The following is an 18,126-nucleotide window of genomic DNA, read 5'->3' as shown; positions in this document are numbered from 1 at the left end:
CAGCGGGTTAAAACATTTCTCATCAAAATAGGTTTTCTTGAACCTCGATTCCCAAAGTCCGTTGGCTTTGATATCTAATCTAGCGTCATCATCAGTTGTCGTTGACTAAGGGGCTAAGGTTTCCCCTGGCAACAACTGAAGATGAGTTTCGATCTCGACAACATGACAGACCTCACCTAAAAAGTTTCAAAGGAATCGCGAAGTTCAATGTCTCAAGTGCGTGTATCCTCCTTTCGGCCAGCGCAGGGCATGTACCACAGTGATGTTTTCATTGCATACGCATTATAATGGCATATTCACTGGGTCCCAGCCATAGCAAGGTCAATGACATTACGAAACTCGCTTTTCGTTAGCTCAAAGTGATATCGCTCAAATGGCATAGCGCTTAACCACCTTGATGCTCCCGTTGCCGCAGCTAAGTCAAGTGAGTAAAACTCGTTCATTTTCAATTCGCTCTTAATTCTCGTATATTTTTCTGATAGCGAGCTCCTTCCCCTTTTTATTTCCTGTTTGATTTGTTGTTTCTTCAGTTCGCCCTCCCTCATCGGAAAGGAAAAGATATTAGGTTATCTTTGATTGTAGGCGGGATTCTTTAATAAATTAGGTTAAAGCTCATCATTGACTGGTTTTTAACATTCTTTCAACAGGTCTCTAAAAATAAGCGTTGTAGGAGCAAAGAAGGTCATTCTTCGCTGAACCGATGAAGGAAACAACTTATAAAAATTTTGAGGTGAAACACTGGCCTTAGCGCCCATTTTTTTTGCAAAAATTTCGGCTCTTTTAGTGATCTCCCTTTATATTATATTTCTGCATTATCAGAACCTATTACACTACCAAGTACTATACAATCGTCAACTATTTTCTCTTCGTCGTGATCAAAAATTTAATTTGCTTTTCCAAAGAGATGTTCTTTGAAAAAGATGTCTCATTTGGTAAGATGGTAACCGGAAGCAGGACCACATTTTTTCAATTAATCAAAAAGTTTTTTCGAGGTATCAAGAGAACCGACAGCTTTGCCATTGTCCGCATATGTTTTGAACTGTGTAACAATTGCCAAAAAACTTAATTAAGGGGATAATAGCCTTTCCATTCATTGACAACGCAAGTGGGTTGCTTTGTTTTGTACCTCCCTGAAAGAATGTTGTTTGTTTGTTAAAAATACAAATTTGATTGTGCACGATATGAATTGCAAATGGAATCATGGCGAGAGGGGTATAATTTTTTGCTTTCCGTAGGGCAAAATTACGGATGAGACTTTTGAAAGCTCTTTTTGCCTCGAAGACTAAGATCACCTCCGAAACTGTGTTTTTAAAAGCATGTCACAATGATTGGATTGCATGGTCAGTTCATCTCTTTTATCTGTACATGGTCTCTAAATCACCACCTAAAATTTTATGGTCAGGTTTATTACATTTGACAATTGTTTTTTCAATAATTCGCCTGAGGATTTCTCTAATTCCTATCGGTTGAGTGCCAGGGCATTTATCAAGAGCTATCAACCGACATAAATTACATGGAAGAAGGAAAGTAAAATGAACCGTAGCTATGCGTTTAGCAATTGTCTTGATTAGATCAATTGAGGACGACATAAAGGATGTCAGAAGCCGGCGCCATTTGTTGCTATCAAGCCCAGAAGGGCCACGGAATCCTTGCTCACTAGATAATTCAAATTTGCTTTGCTTGTTTTCGGATGTTTTTTTGCGTAAGACATCAAAGGTCATTTTCTTGTCAACTTTGTCAATTAAAGAAAGGACTGCTCTTCTGTAAGACTTCGATTGGCCTTGGAAGTTTTTCCTGTTGGCATGTCTTTATCGTAATTTTTGGATTCATCATCAGATTGTTGTGTTTTATTTCTGCTCATACGTTTCTGGATAGCTTTTGCTGCATGATACGGGGAAGATGTGTCGCATTTTATTCATTGATCTATCTGTCTTGCAATGGTTTTGTTATTTGAGCCGTCATTTTTTGCTATTGTTTTTGCAAGAATGAGATAAGGCATCACCATTGCGCAATAAATTGCCGTTTCCGTGTTAGAATCTTTTAAAGTGACAAGCAGGATTTCCTTTAAGTTATCGGTGAACCTGATGCCTGTCTTATTCCTTGACAGCGTAAGAAAGATTACTTTACAATGAACAACTTAATTGTAGATCTTTATCATAAGCTCTTTTTTTGCTTTCCTCGAGATTAAACCAGTAACTGTCGGGTTCAAAAAAGACTTCACTAGAAGCTTGCGATGTCTGGCTATCGGCCGCTGCATGGCTTAGGAGTATTGCTTCTGTGGAGATTAGAGTTGCTTTTGTTTTGTAGCTTACTCAGCGGAAGTTCTCGTGGTGTTCGCGCTTAGCGCCGAGTCCGCTGCACTTTAAGTTCGTTTAAAGGTGATTGAGTAACAACAAACCTGTCCACCTCTGGGATGGTTTGAAAATTTCGAGCGGTGTGAATGGTCGGACATTTGGATGGGACATAAAAAAAGGAGGCTGGCCGTTAGTTGTCAGAAAACAGATGATTAAATAACGAGTGGAGAATTCAAACAAGCGGGTTAATTTAACAAACTAACATATGGTTACAATAGAAAGAGAAATGTGGACCATCTTTACAGAAGTGATTAAAAAGGAGGTTGATGTATGGTGACACAATTTGAACGGTAAGATGAATAAAACATTTAATTAATTTATATGAAGTATAATTTAGATTATCATATTGATCATTTATTAAACATATATTTCTGGAGCCAGTTAATCTTGGGACAAAGATGCAGTGTGCATGAAACTTGTCAATAAAAGTTTTTATTAAATTTCTCCAGTTCTTTGCGCTTGCGTCGTGATCACTAAAAGCAGCAATTACAGTTACGGTGTATTTTTGGTGGTCTATACAATTGAAGAATTCTGATTAAATCCTCAATTGTAGCCGATAAGCGTCTGAAAGAAATTACCAACACCCTTGTCTGCTTGGAGTCCACAAAATTCGTCGGAAAGTTTCAATGACCAATTTTCTTGATAAGCCTGGAACTTTTTTCGGCTTGCAGTGCGGATTCAACTTTCAACTAAGAAACACTATTGCAGTACATGGAATTTAAATGTTCAAACAAATTTTTTGAAAACAAATTTATAAAGCGATTGAAAAACTGATAAGAAAAGACACAACTTGGTGATGTTTATGCTTGACGGGTGACTCAGGCTGTGTTCTGTCATGGGTTGCCTCACTGAATGGCCAAAACAAGATCTCTAGAAATAACTTTATAAAAAGCAAATGCTATTTAAAAAGTTTATCACATTAATTAGGCTAGAGTGGACTAAATTGACTGTCCTGAATTAGAGTAGTGTTGCTTTTTTCAAGAGTAACGAAGATAACATAATTCAAAACATAGCTAGCAGATTGGAATAAAATAGCCGAAACACCTGTTATAGCAGCTGCCCGTGCACAATAATTTATGTCCTTGAATATCTGAGCGCGGTATTAAAAAAATACCAGTGAAAAGGAAGAATATGAGTTAATAATTATATTATGAAGAAGAAATTATTAAGTTAAAATAAATTTCTCTAGGATTGTCTGCTAGTTTGCATGTTCCTAGCAGAACAAAATTTTTTACTCGGTCATTACCACATACCGGTTCCATAACTGTGAAAAATTTACCAAGTTCAACAATTATTTTTCAATTTTACCGTTAGTGCTCAAAGCCCAGACTTTGTCTAATCAAATATTTATTTTGTTTTTTGACACCTATCAAGACTGTGTCAGTACAGTCTCAAAGAGACAAAAAAACAGAGAAATTTGTTGTTAATTGCTGAGACGTTATGGTTTGATTACGAGTCTGTGTTGCTTAAAGCTGCTTTTTTCTATTTGGTGCCTTTAAATAGACTTCAATTAGAGTGACCCCGATTTGCTTGACGTTTTCCCATTGATTCAGGGCTAGAAACGGTCAATTCCAGAGTAAAGAAAATCCAAAATAATTACCTGTAATATTCATCAGGGTGTTGCATAAACTACCATTTTTGTAAAACTCAATAATATGTTTGAAATGTCTCAAATTTCAATTTGTAAAAACTGCTCTACTAAAGAAATTTGTTGCCACTTTTAAACGCTAGGAAGATTTTCGGCTATAATATTTTCAGCAACTTGCGCAGGAGGTCAACTTTACTCTTATAGTGAATATATGCTTAGTGAATCAAAATCTCAAAATTAAAAGTTTGTACTTTTCTTATAAAAATATTTTTTGTCAGTTTTTGTCATTCAGAACTTTCTCGGCATCTTCCAACCCATATAAACTGTTAGCATCTCGCGGTGCGTCATTGTACAGATATTGGAATGCCCGACTAAATGCACTAAAGAACTTTTTATCCTCACCAGCACCAGGGTGCGTCAATAGGCTGGACTTATGATAACTTTTCTCAATTTGTTCTTTAGAAGCAGAGCTTTGAGTAACAAGATATTATACAGAGTAGCAGTCCAATTCATTAAATTTTTGTTAAGAATCTCAAGATAACAATTCTCAGGCGCCTTTGTTTTGGCTAATTCGTTTTTCAAAAAACTCTTCTCTCCATCAATGACAGTATTTTCAATTCGACATTCTTCGGACAAGTACTGATTGTAATGTTCTAGCTGCTGATTCTGTGACCGTAATCGATTATTGTCCTTCTTCTCTCCGTAAAACAGTCACTATGGTTGGGTGGTGGTTTCTATTTACTCCTAATCTCTGTCACCACTTTACCAGTGGCCCGTGCAGAATATATTATGTCTTTTTTGATTATGCGCAGTACTACTGAAAAAAGTGAAAAAGAAGAATTTGATTTAATAAATAGATTATTGAGAAAAGTAGATAAATAGATCAAGTTAATATCTTGTTATCGATGTTATTTGGTCATGCTATGGACTAATAGACTATGTTCGTTCAATATCCTGAGCACCACGGCCCACTGTTTTTGATGGCAAAACATAACCAACCAGCATCGAGCGAATTGCTCCAACACGACCAGCGCGAGCGGTTGGCTGTAGTAGTAGCCAACTGGATCTTAGAATAGGCATTGGAAGAGGTTGAGATGAACGAGGGTTGGGCTAATTATCACCAGGTGGCGCAGGGTGGATGAGAGTGACTGGAAGTTCTAAAAGAAGGCTGTTTGATGCCACTTGATGCGCTAAGCCACTTGATGCGCGTGCCTTGTTCATCTTGTTTCCGAGGATGAAAAGTCAAATTGATCAGACGGAAAAATTGGTCAGAAGAAAAATAGCACAAACATTGCTGACAGATTGCCATAAAATAGCCGCATTAGCTTCGTAGACCTGCAGTCTCAAAGTAAAAAAAAGCGGACCGAAAAAGTTAATTATTCTTTTCATTAGGGGCTGATATGTTATATTTTGATTAAGAATCTATTGGTTATTGCTTCTTCTTTTAGCTGCTCTCGAATAACATTCATTTAGAGTGACACATTCACTTGACCTTGTCTCTTTGAATTAGAAATGTCTCTTTGAATTATCAAAATTTTAATCACGCAACTGAAAGTCGGTGTCACGCTCAGCCTTGGAATTGTTGTGAGCGGTAGACTAGTGACTACAGTCGGAATGATTTTACCATTACTGTCAACAGATTTATATTCAACGCACAATCCACTAAAATTTTAAAAGGATAATTACATTGATTTTATCCGCATGTTTTTTACTATAACGACTAATTATTTGATCAAAAATAAAACCTCTCTTTCCATATACGAGGCAATTATTCATTTTTGATTGGGATAAATCTCAAATTCTTTTTGTTTGATTCACCCAAAATATCAACTATACCATTAAAAGATTCTTTTGAACCAAGAAGAACGTCTCTAGAATGTCTCTAGACCATTTCAGTTTAGTTTGTTACTTCGTTGGTCGAAGTAATTGTAAATATGTTTTGTTCCTGTGTCTCTTAAGTGTCTCTTGTATCATATGTTAACTGAGTGTTTTTTGTAAATTCTGTGTTATTTACCAATGTTCCCTTCAGTAATTTATGACGAAGTTTTTTTTAAATTTGTATCCCGGCTGGAGGTTTTGTCAAAAAATAATGCAAGATTAGCGGTGAATAGCGGTGAAAAAGAACTGTTTTCACCGCAAAGTGTCCGCATCTTTTAGCGTTGAATGCCGTGAATTTTTGTAACACTTGCGGTTTTCATCGGTGAAATTTTTTTTCACCACATTCACCGGATTTCTGATTAATAATTTATTTATCTTTAAAAGCAGTTTTAGTTTAGGTATCAGCATTAGCCTTAGTGTTTGTGTAAGTGTTAGTGTTAATGTTCTCTATCAGCGGAGCTACTTAGGTAACCAAGGGCAAAACTCTTTCACAGATCGGGCAGCCCAATTCAATGTTATCAACACGGTGACCACATTTTGCTACAACATAACTACGTATTTTCAGTTCACATATCAAAGAATGTGCTTTGCTGATGCAACATAAATTTTAAAACTTTAGTAATCTGAACATTCTGCAATTTGGTGATCCCTGTTGTTGGTCTTGGTTTAAATAAGGATTATAATGTTATAAAGCCACCTAAAGAGACTTTGTACTCAAATATTAATGTAATTGTCCCCTTAGTTAGAATAGATGTCAAATATTTAATAGTTTTGAACCTAAATTTTTGATAAAAAAGAACCTATAGTTTGAATTACCAATAAAATTACGCTCTACATCAGTTATCATCCGCAGTTTTATCAATCTTGTTGTTTCCTCGTTATCTAGAGGTCCTTTTACTTTATTTGCTTTTACTAAAAAACAATTTTAGAATTGCAAAACAAATTTTGATTTTATCTATAGCAGTGAAATATTTTCTCTTTTTTGTATTCTTTTATACTATGTTTACATCTAGAACAAATCACATAATAATTTTGAAATCAAGAAAACACCTCTTTGAGATTAGTAACAAACGCTGCATAAATGGTTATATAATTTGTATGTGTGTTAGATCTTGACATAATATCTATTTGTACAAGTTTATGACAAAAAATCATTTATATATTTTTTTTGTATCCCTGTTGTTAAATAATGCGCTATGTTTTGATTTCATTTATCCACTGTATCATCGAGTACAACTACACAACCATCAATTTGATGTATATTTTTTCTTGTAAGTTCTTTAATATAAGGAACGGCCTACATTTCCCAATCTTTTATATCTTTAAAAAGTACAGTAATATTAACTTTATCGTACAAAATTCTGAATATTGGTTAACAAAGTCTGGTTTTAACTAATCTTGTAACTATATGAACAATAACATGAAAGGTTCGTTGTTCTCTTTGATACTTAGTTCTTAACATCTATTGCAAACGTAATGCGAGATCAAAAACCAGAGACAATATATAATGTTAATCATAACATTATTGTCAACTTAAATACTTCTAAAGGAGTAATTTTTGTTTTAGCTTCAGGTATTAAGATAATTTAGAGCAGATTCTACATTGATAGATTTTGGTGCAAAATATTGTTTTTCATTTTTTTCAAAAGTATTTGGATTTACGATAAGATGAAAAACTTAAATGCATATTGGCGATAATGTGGCGATAGTCATAATGTAGCAATAAAAATTATACATTAAATATGAAGTCGGTCAAGGACTTTTCTGTAGAGTATGCTCTCCGTCATTTAGACAACCAGAGAAAATGTAGAGAACCTTAGAGACATTGTAGTTGCTTTGCTTCACAAGGAAATTTTTTTCACGGCTATTGATGATGATAAGGAGAAAGATTACGTCAAAAATAAAGATAATGAAAACATAATGAAAACAATTATGATAAAGAAAAAAATTTTTCTCATGAAAACTTTAGATATTTATTACCCCGCCCTTGAGAATGTGACGAAAAGATTAGTTATCTTACTGTGTAAAAAATATATTTTGTTAAACATAAACGTTATCGGTGTTTCTGATGATAATGATCAAGATAACGATAGTGATAGTTATAATGATAATGTTAATAGAGATAAAGATAGCGATAATGATAATGATAATGATAGTGATAATGATCATGCTAATTGTAACTATAACCGAAAGATAATCAATTTGATATTGCTAAAGCTAATGATACTGAAAATCCTATTGATAATGATATAGATAATAATAAGGACAATGATGTTGATGATGTTAGTGAAAATGATAATGATATTAGTCATGATATTATAACGAAAAAGATAATGATAATGATAATGATAAAGATAAAGATAATGATATTGATAATGATAATGATTTTGACAGTGATAATAACAAAGATACCAATGAGGATAATGATAATGATATTGATAATGATAATGATACCGATATAGATTTTGATATCTACATTGATAATTTTGGTTATAGAGTTTACGCAATCAAGTATCCGAAGTATTTTTATGAACACTCATAAACTATATACTACTGTTTTTGCCATTCCATGTGGAATGAATGCCAGAAATTCAAGTCCATAGTGATACATCACATGAAATCATTGTGCCTCAGTATGCATTCGTGATGAAATTGTCAAATGTTATAAAGATCAATGTTAAAGCTAACGGGCAATTACCGTCTGCTACTTTTCTATAACACTCTGAGCAAGGCAGGGCGTGAAGATTCGTTTTTTAAAAATTTTACTTTGAAAAATAGTGTCGCTAAAATTAGTATTAACAAAATGCTCTTCTGTCGAGTTTTTTCACTAACAACATGGCGGAGTCAGCTATAGCCAGATTGTTTAAAAAACTACAACTACGTTCAACAACACCAGAACTAGAATAACCACACAAACCAATGTTTGAACCACTATTCGAGAGAAGATAACGGGAACAAAAGAACATAAAGAGAAAAACAGATTGGCAAACTGAATGCTGAGCATTAGAGGACAAGGGATCAATGGTAAATAATACAATGTGGGATGTAGCAGATACCACAATGAAAAGAAAAATATATTTATTTTTAGGCCTAGAAGCAACTAATAAGTTTTACTCAAGAAAATCACAGACAGACCTCGGAAAATGCATAACAGACGCACTAGTGGTACAATTACAAGAAACTTTTTAAAAAATAAGTTATGGAACATTCGAAATTTTCTAAGTTTTTAAGATGCAGAATACGGGGAAGTACTTGAACAGTTTCACTCTAGGATTAAACAGAAAGCAGCCCTATGCAACTGGGAAGACCTAAAAGACAGCCTAGTCAAAAATATGTTTATACAAGGGATGTCCAACTCACGCATTCAAATGGATCTACGCTCAGAAAACCGATATCCTCAAGAAAAACTCCATTAGGCATTAACAAGAGAAAATGGTCAAGAAAACCAACAAAAGATCATCAATACACAAGCAGACACTCCATGGAACAAAAATCAACTGCATAGAGAGAATCAGAGAAAACATTCTCTGATCAGGAAAACTACCCGCAGCAGTAAACAATAAAATATAAGATTTCTGGAAATGTGATTACATTTTTATAAAGGGACATCACAATAATTGCCCTGAGTAGAAAAGTTATGCAACATATGTGAGAAAGTTGGACATATTCGAAAGAAATGCAGATCAAAATTGCCATCACGTAGATCAGAACTAAAAACACGAGAGCCAACAAGAAACCACAAAAAGAAAAAAATGCAACAAATCACCACAAATGTCAAGCCAGCAGTATGTAAACGCACGTAGAGCACACAGCATCCAATTCTCACCAGCAGAAAAACGGAAGAAAATTTTAGGTACAAAAAGTGAGGACGAGTCTATCGACTTAGAGATTGCAATTTATATACGCGATATGACCAAGATTCGAAAGCAGTCAAAATCATAAACTCACTAAACCTTACTACAACAAGAACAAGAACAGTCAATAAGAACAAAAACTGAGAATTCTGTCTAATATCATAAACAAAAAATGAAGCCCAAGATTGTTCATATCAGCCAACAACACGACCAATTTAATCAACAAATTGAGGAAAAACATCATAATGAGACAAACGATTGTAGAAGAATTTAAATGTTTCAAAAACAAAATAAATATCGAGTACACAATCAAACTTGACTTAGTTGACTTATCATCAGGAAACTCACAATCCGCACACAAAGAAGTCCTAGTGGTTGCTGGCAACGCAGGAAACCTACTAGGAAGAGACATTCCACAAAAAACGTGGGATCCAGATTTGAAACAAAACGTTGGAAAATTCAAAACGCAAATGACACTTAAAGCTCGATGGGTCTTCCAAAAATACCCACACACATGTACCAGACGAGGGAGAGAGATATTTCTAAATCAACGTTCAAGAGGTCATTTCACCCAACACAACACAAAAGTAGACGAATACCTCTCCACATAATTGAGAAGAGAGGGAAAGAATTAAAAAAGTTGATGGATGAAAAACAAATAAGAAAACTCGACAAATGCTCAGACGAATTTTTCATCAGCCCAGTGGTAATAACAGTCAAATATGACAAACCTATCAAAATAGCACTAGATTCAAAAAAACTAATTGATGCTATACATAAAAACAAGTTTAGAAGAACAGAGTCATCTCAAAACGAACGAGCCAGACAACAAGCAGCTACAAAAAACCAACAAATAACTTCAGATCAAGAGAAACCAAGACCCTATAACCGTAGTAACCAACTACAATCTACAATCAGTACACACCAAAAACAAGACCGCAACGAAAAGAACAGCGCGTACGCAAAAAGTACACAACCCACGAAATGGACCACTAAAAACAATCAACAAAACGGGACTAAACCGTCCCAATTCGACAAAAAGTTGAATGAAGCAGCAGTCACCTAAAGTTAACTTGCCTCCGCAGAAAACGCCAACAACGGTCAGCAGCGAACAAAACTCTGATTCATAAGGATTGATCAAAGTGGTCAAATACAGGAACCGTAGAGCTCATATACTTGGATTCAGTTTCATCGGCCATAAGCCCAACAAAAACTGTTATGATTAAATCGCCAAATAATTTTTTGCTGACAAAAACATCACCAGTGAAACAAATAGGCAATTTAGACGAAAAAGAAGCCACAAACAAAATTGAGTCTTAGTATGTGCTTGTGATGATAATCTCAACTGTTTTCTGGATTTATGTTCAAATAATGGGCGAGTACCGTCGGCTACTTTTTTATAACACCCTGAGAAAGTCGTGAAGAACCGCTTTTTTGCGTTTGCGTTGAAAACAATAGTTGCTAAACTCAGTAGTTACATGCCGCTCCTTTGTCGATTATAATTACTCACATCAAAAAAGATCATGATAATGATATTAAAAATTATAAAGATAACGATAATGATAATGATAATTTATTTGATAAAACATCCATATTAAAAATAGTAATGACAATGCTAATGATTCCAATAGTGATTATGATTATGATAATGAAATGAAAGCATCATTTTCCCCTGAAATTTTTAGCGAATTCATATCTGGTCATTGTGAGTGTGGTAAAAAATTTTAATTTTTATTATGCTAAAAAAAGTGTTTTGTTACATCATATTTGTGATGTAAGCGATGATTAGATAATGATAGTGGATACGATAACGATAATGATAATGATTTTTAGCATGAAAAAGATAATGACAATAATAATGATAAAGATGAGGGCCACGATAATCATAACAGAATGATAAGAACAATGATAGCGATATTGATAATTATATTGATAGTGTTAATGATAAGGATATTGCTAATAATAATGGTCATGATAAAGATAATGAAAATAAAAAAAACATAGTGATAATGGTAGGGATAGTGATAAAAATAATGATAATGATAATGATAAAGATAATAACTTCTGCTCAGCAGTCGAATGAACCATTGGAGATATTCTACAAGCGCTCAAGAGTATTAGGGTCACATTGTTGATTTAGAGAACTAAAAGAAGACGAAGAAAAGGAGCTTTTCATAGCCAACATAAAGACTCAAACAAACAAATTGAACTACTATCATAATTACGTAAACCAATGTGCAAGTACTCATTTACGGAGTAAACAGAAAACGCGGTCAAGCAAACCAACAAGAAATTATAAAAGTAAACAAGGAAACCAGTTGTTCACTAGTGTTCTACATAAAAAACATCAAAATATAAAAACCCACAAGTTCCAACAATCATTAACAACAATATAGACCTCAACAAAGAAACACCTAATGAAGGTGATGCAGCAAAACAAATCAATACAAACACCTTCTAACATGACCTGCAAAATTGGCGACATGGAAGAAAAAACAGGACACATCCCATCAATTTTTTGGTCCGTTAAGAAACAAAATTACACAAATTGTCATCAGTACAATAACAAACAACCAACTGGTTACATATATAATTTTCAACTAAGGATTAACAGATATTTGGAGGAAACCCAACCACCAAACACAGAGCAAGAGGAAGAATCACTGGTAGGAGAAACTGCCCTCTACATTAGAGAACTAGTTGAGAATGGAATAATATTTTTAAAGCCTACTAATATTTCCACCCAAAAACATTTGATAAACACATGGAGGGGACGGTGAATTCAGGATAAAAACTCTCACACATAACAGAGAAGTACATTGATTAGTGGTCACAGATTCAATGAAATCTTTCAATTGCATAGATAAAGCATAAGAACTATACAACCAACTAAGAAACACACATACTCAAGAATACAACGAGTCAAACAAACAGAAATGCTTCAATAACAACGATATCAAAAAGAAGGAGCAGTCCACTTTGATTCAAAATGCGGCAGGTTCTTGGCTAGCACACAAAAGCAAGGTCTAGTCTCAAGCAAACATAAAAACATGCTGTTCCGCAATATTCTACAAAATGTCCTAATTCGCCTCTCAGCGTACGAACAAACCGACAAATAAAATTCACAGCATCTCAATTACAAAAACGGAGAAAAATTTCATAAAATAGTTATTTAGAAAATACCCCAAGCTCTGCCCACGAAAAGGCAGATGTCAAAAAATCACGTGGCTAAATCAATCGTGATGGAAAATTTCACATCATTTCGACCTACAGGTAGAAGTGTACCATTATTTGTACTCGATAAATTGGACGCAGAACTAAAAAATTAACTGATGAAAAACAATTCATTAAAATGAAAAAAAACTCGGACGAATAATTTATCAACCCTGTTGTCATCACGGTATAAAAGACAAAACAAATTGGCCTAGGATTCAAACAAGTTCCACAAAGGCAAAGTATTGATCATCCCGTACATTCAGTAGCAATGTGCATCCTGGAAAGAAAAACAATTGTTGGTAACTGCTATTTTTCAGAAACAGATCTCAAACACGCATAGAGCCAAATTCTTTTGGATGAACAGTATCAGAAACTATGCAACTTTAAAATAATTGGTGATTCCATTACAGGAGCATACATATTTTTTAACGTATTTTACGGTGGAACAGATATGACTGCTTCCAAAAAAACATCGATAAAATAATTGTAATCAATATCTCAAAATTCACGTTTCTTGATGAGGTGGATATTTGTACAAAAACGTTGCTACCTTAAAACAGAAAAAAGAACTAGATGAAAAAATAAAACTGTTAGACAAGAAAACTCTAGCAATAAGTTTACAAGGTGCGAGCTGCAAAAATTCCATTACATGATTTGGGAACTGTACAACACCAGAGGGCACAACACCAGCATCAAAAAAATGTGAAACAATAATGCAATTGGAGCAAAAAAATGCTCCAGAAAAATGCTCGTTGACTATCGATAATAGGGTCTTTACGGTTCTGAGAGAGTTGCAACATTTGGGATGAACTTTATCAGCTGATGGATACATGCTACATCCCATGAAGGATCTTTATTGTAAAAGCGTTTTTTTGCTCCAATTGCATTATTGTTTCACATTGTTTGGATGCTTGTTTTGTGCCCTCTGGTGTTGTACAGTTCCCAAATCATGTTATCGAATTTTTGCGGCTCGCACCTTGTAAACTCATTGCTAGATTTTTCTTGTCTAACATTTTTATTTTTTCATCTGGTTCTTTTTTCTGTTTTAAGGTTGCAACGTTTTTGTACAAATATCCACCTCATCCAGAAACGTGAATTTTGAGATATTGGTTACAATTATTTTATCGATGTTTTTTTGGAAGCAGTCATATCTGTTCAACCGTAAAATACGTTAAAAAAATGTATGCTCCTGTAATGGAACCACCAATTATTTTAAAGTTGCAATGTTTCTGCTACTCTTCATCCAAAAGAATTTGGATCTATGCGTCTATGCGTGTCTGAGATCTGTTTCTGAAAAATAGAAGATACCAACAATTGTTTTTCTTTCCAGGATGCACATTGCTACTGAATGTACGGGATGATCAATACTTTGCCTTTGTGGAATTTTTTTGAATCCTAGGCCAATTTGTTTTGTCTTTTATACCGTGATGACAACAGGGTTGATAAAGTATTCGTCCGAGTTTTTTTTCATTTTAATGAATTGTTTTTCATCAGTTAATTTTTTAGTTCTGCGTCCAATTTATCGAGTACAAATAATGGTACACTCCTACCTGTAGGTCGAAATGATGTGAAATTTTCCATCACGATTGATTTAGCCACGTGATTTTTTGACATCTGCCTTTTCGTGGGCAGAGCTTGGGGTATTTTCTAAATAACTATTTTATGAAATTTTGCTCCATTTTTGTAATTGAGATGCTGTGAATTTTGTTTGTCGGTTTGTTCGTACGCTGAGAGGCAAATTAGGACATTTTGTAGAATATTGCGGAACAGCATGTTTTTATGTTTGCTTGAGACTAGACCTTGCTTTTGTGTGCTAGCCAGGAACCTGCCGCATTTTGAATCAAAATGCACTGCTCCTTATTTTTGATAACGTTGTTATTGAAGCATTTCTGTTTGTTTTACTCGTTGTACTTGAGTATGTGTTTTTGATAGTTGGTTGTATAGTTCCTATGCTTCATCTATGCAATTGAAAGATTTCATTGAATCTTTGTCCACTAATCAATGTACTTCACTGTTATGTGTGAGAGTATTTATCCTGAATTCACCGTCCATCCATGTGTTTTTCAAATGTTTTTGGGTGGAAATTTTAGTAGGGTTTAAAAATATTATTCCATTCTCGTCTAGTTCTCTAATGTAGAGGACAGCTTCTCCTACCAGTGATTCTTCCTCTTGCTTTGTGTTTGGTGGTTGGGTTTGCTCCAAATATCTGTTAATCCTTAGTTGAAAATTTAATTTGTAACCAGTTGGTTGTTTGTTATTGTACTGATGACAATTTGTGTAATTTTGTTTCTTAACGGACAAAAAAATTGATGGGATGTGTCCTGTTTTTTCTTACATATCGGCAATTTTGCTGGTCATGTTAGAAGGTGTTTGCTTTGATTTGTTTTGCTGCATCACCTGCATTAGGTGTTTCTTTGCTGAGGTCTATATTGTTGTTAATGATTGTTGAAACTTGTGGGTTTTTATATTTTGATGTTTTTTATGTAGAACACTAGTGAACAAATGGTTTCCTTATTTGCTTTATAATTTCTTGTTGACCGCGTTTTCTGTTTACTGCGTAAATGAGTACTTGCATTGGGTTACGTAATTATGATAGTAGTTCAATTTGTTTGTTTGAGTCTTTAAGTTGGCTATGAAAAGCTCCTTTTCTTCGTCTTCTTTTAGTTTTCCAAATCAACAATGTGACCCTAATACTCTTGAGCGCTTGTAGAATATCTCCAATGGTTCATTCGACTGTTGAGCAGCGCTAGAAATTTGGAAGAGAACAGTTTCAATAATTCTTGGTCTTGTGAATGTAATGTTCAGTTCATGGACTAGTTCACTTGTTGTGCATCTATCTGTTCTCGTGTGGGGACTTCTCTGATGAAACACTCCTTCTTGCTTTGTCATCCAAAGATAAGCAATTGAGGCATTCTACTGTGACCCCTACTTCACCCCGTCGCATTTTATCGACCATAGAACTTTTCTTCTTGATTGCTAAGCATTCATGCTTCCAGTTAACTCGTCTTTTTTTTTAATTTTTTCTGTTCTCTGATTCTGTATTCCTCTTTAGTTTCACTCTCAAATGGATCTTGGTAAGTGGGTAGTGTTGGGTAGAATAGATCAGTCCTTTCTAGTTTCATTTTTAATAGCTTGTCTACGTGTAGGTTTTCTCTAGCCATTATTGCAAATTGTGGAGTTCCTATCTCTTCTGTTCTGTTTGTTTTCTATTCTGTTTGAGGATTTGCACCGTTTCCCCAGAACGGTGATAATCCCAGAGTTGTTTTCTTTCTGGCTGCGCCATATTATTTTGAGAAAAATCCTTGGTTGAGTGCAGATTGGTTTATACAAAATTCTTCGTTGGAGAAGTGTTGAATTGTGATTCAATTGGATTGGGATGAAAAGTTATTCCGGTTTGTGCACAAATTGGTATGTGACAAATGGTTGATCTTGAGAGTAAGAGAATAGATACCACTGCCTTTCAGATTCAAATGGATGAAATTAAACCGGGACAAACGATTACATGTTACCAATTGGTAAGCGGAACTGCTAACAACTTATACCGCTAGGAATAACAAAGCTATTTCAAAAACATGAAAAAATTTTCTACTTTCCTTTGGCATATCCGCAACCTGACTGATAGGCCACATCTCATCCACTCTGCAGAGCAGTATTGCATTTCTATTTTAGGTGATTGTCAGTTTGACAATGAACTAAAGATCGTTCACGGTGCAATTGTGAACACGTAGCAAAAATTTACAGATAGTAGATATTATAAAACGTATAGTTTACAAGTGCTGTAATTAATCCTTTTAATTTCCCATATTCAAAAATTCTTCTCCAGTGGAGAGTAGCACATTTATCATTATCCTTATCAGTACCATTATTACTACCATTATCGTTATCAGTATCGTTTGTTTTCATTATTACCATCGTTATCAATATACTTATCCTTATCATTATCATCATCCTTATCATTAATATTATCATTGTATTCGTCTATATCATTATCATTACCAATGTCTTTATCATAATAATTTATTATTTTACTATCATTATCATTATCCACATCAGTATCAGTATAAGCATCAGTATCAGTATCATTACCATAATCATGATTATAATCATTATCCTTATTATTATCTTTATCATTATCATTATCATTATTTTTATCACTATCCTTATTATTATCACTATGTTTTTTTTTAATTTCATTATCTTTATCATGACCATTTTTAATAGCAATATCCTTTTCATTAAAACTATCAATACCATTATCAATATCGCTATCATTGTTCTTATCATTCTGTTATGATTATCATGGCCCTCATCTTTATCATTATTATTGTCATTATCTTTATCATGCTAAAAATCTTTATCATTATTATTGTCATTTTCTTTATCATGCTAATTATCATTATCATTATCGTATCCACTATCATTATCTAATCATTGCTTACATCACAAATATGATGTAACAAAACAATTTTTTTAACATAATAAAATATTAACATTTTTTCCCACACTCACATTGACCAGATATGAATTTGCTAAAAATTTAAGGGGAAAGGGATGTTTTCATTTCATTATCATAATCATAATCATTATTGAAATCATTAGCATTGTCATTACCATTTTTAGTATGGATGTTTTATCAAATAAATTATCATTATCATTATCGTTATCTTTATAATTTTTAATATCATTATCATGATCATTTTTGTGGTGAGTAATTATAATCGACAAAAGAGCAGCATGTAACTACTTAGTTTAGCAACTATTGTTTTCTACGTGAACGCAAAAAAAGCGGTTCTTCACGACTTTCTCAGGGTGTTATAAAAAGGTAGCCGACGGTACTCGCCCATTAGCTTGAACATAAATCTAGAAAACAGTTGAGATTATTATAACAAGCACATACTAAGACTTAATTTTGTTTATGGCTTTTTTTTCGTCTAAATTGTCTATTTGTTTCACTGGTGATATTTTTGGCAGCAAAAAATCAATTGGCGATTTAGTCATAACAGTTTTTGTTGGGCTGATGGCCGATGAAACTGAATCCAAGTAGATGAGCTCTACGGTTCCTGTATTTGACCACTTTCATCAATCCATATGAATCAGAGTTTTGTTCGCTGCTGACCGTTGTTGGCGTTTTCTGCGGAGGCAAGTTAACTTTAGGCGACTGCTGCTTCATTCAACTTTTTGTCGAATTGGAACGGTTTAGTCCCGTTTTGTTGATTGTTTTTAGTGGTCCATTTCG

This window comes from Convolutriloba macropyga, chromosome 11 (assembly GCF_964194025.1).
Source record: "Convolutriloba macropyga chromosome 11, txConMacr16.3, whole genome shotgun sequence".
Taxonomy (NCBI): domain Eukaryota; kingdom Metazoa; phylum Xenacoelomorpha; order Acoela; family Convolutidae; genus Convolutriloba; species Convolutriloba macropyga.
This window is presented reverse-complemented; position numbering follows the sequence as displayed.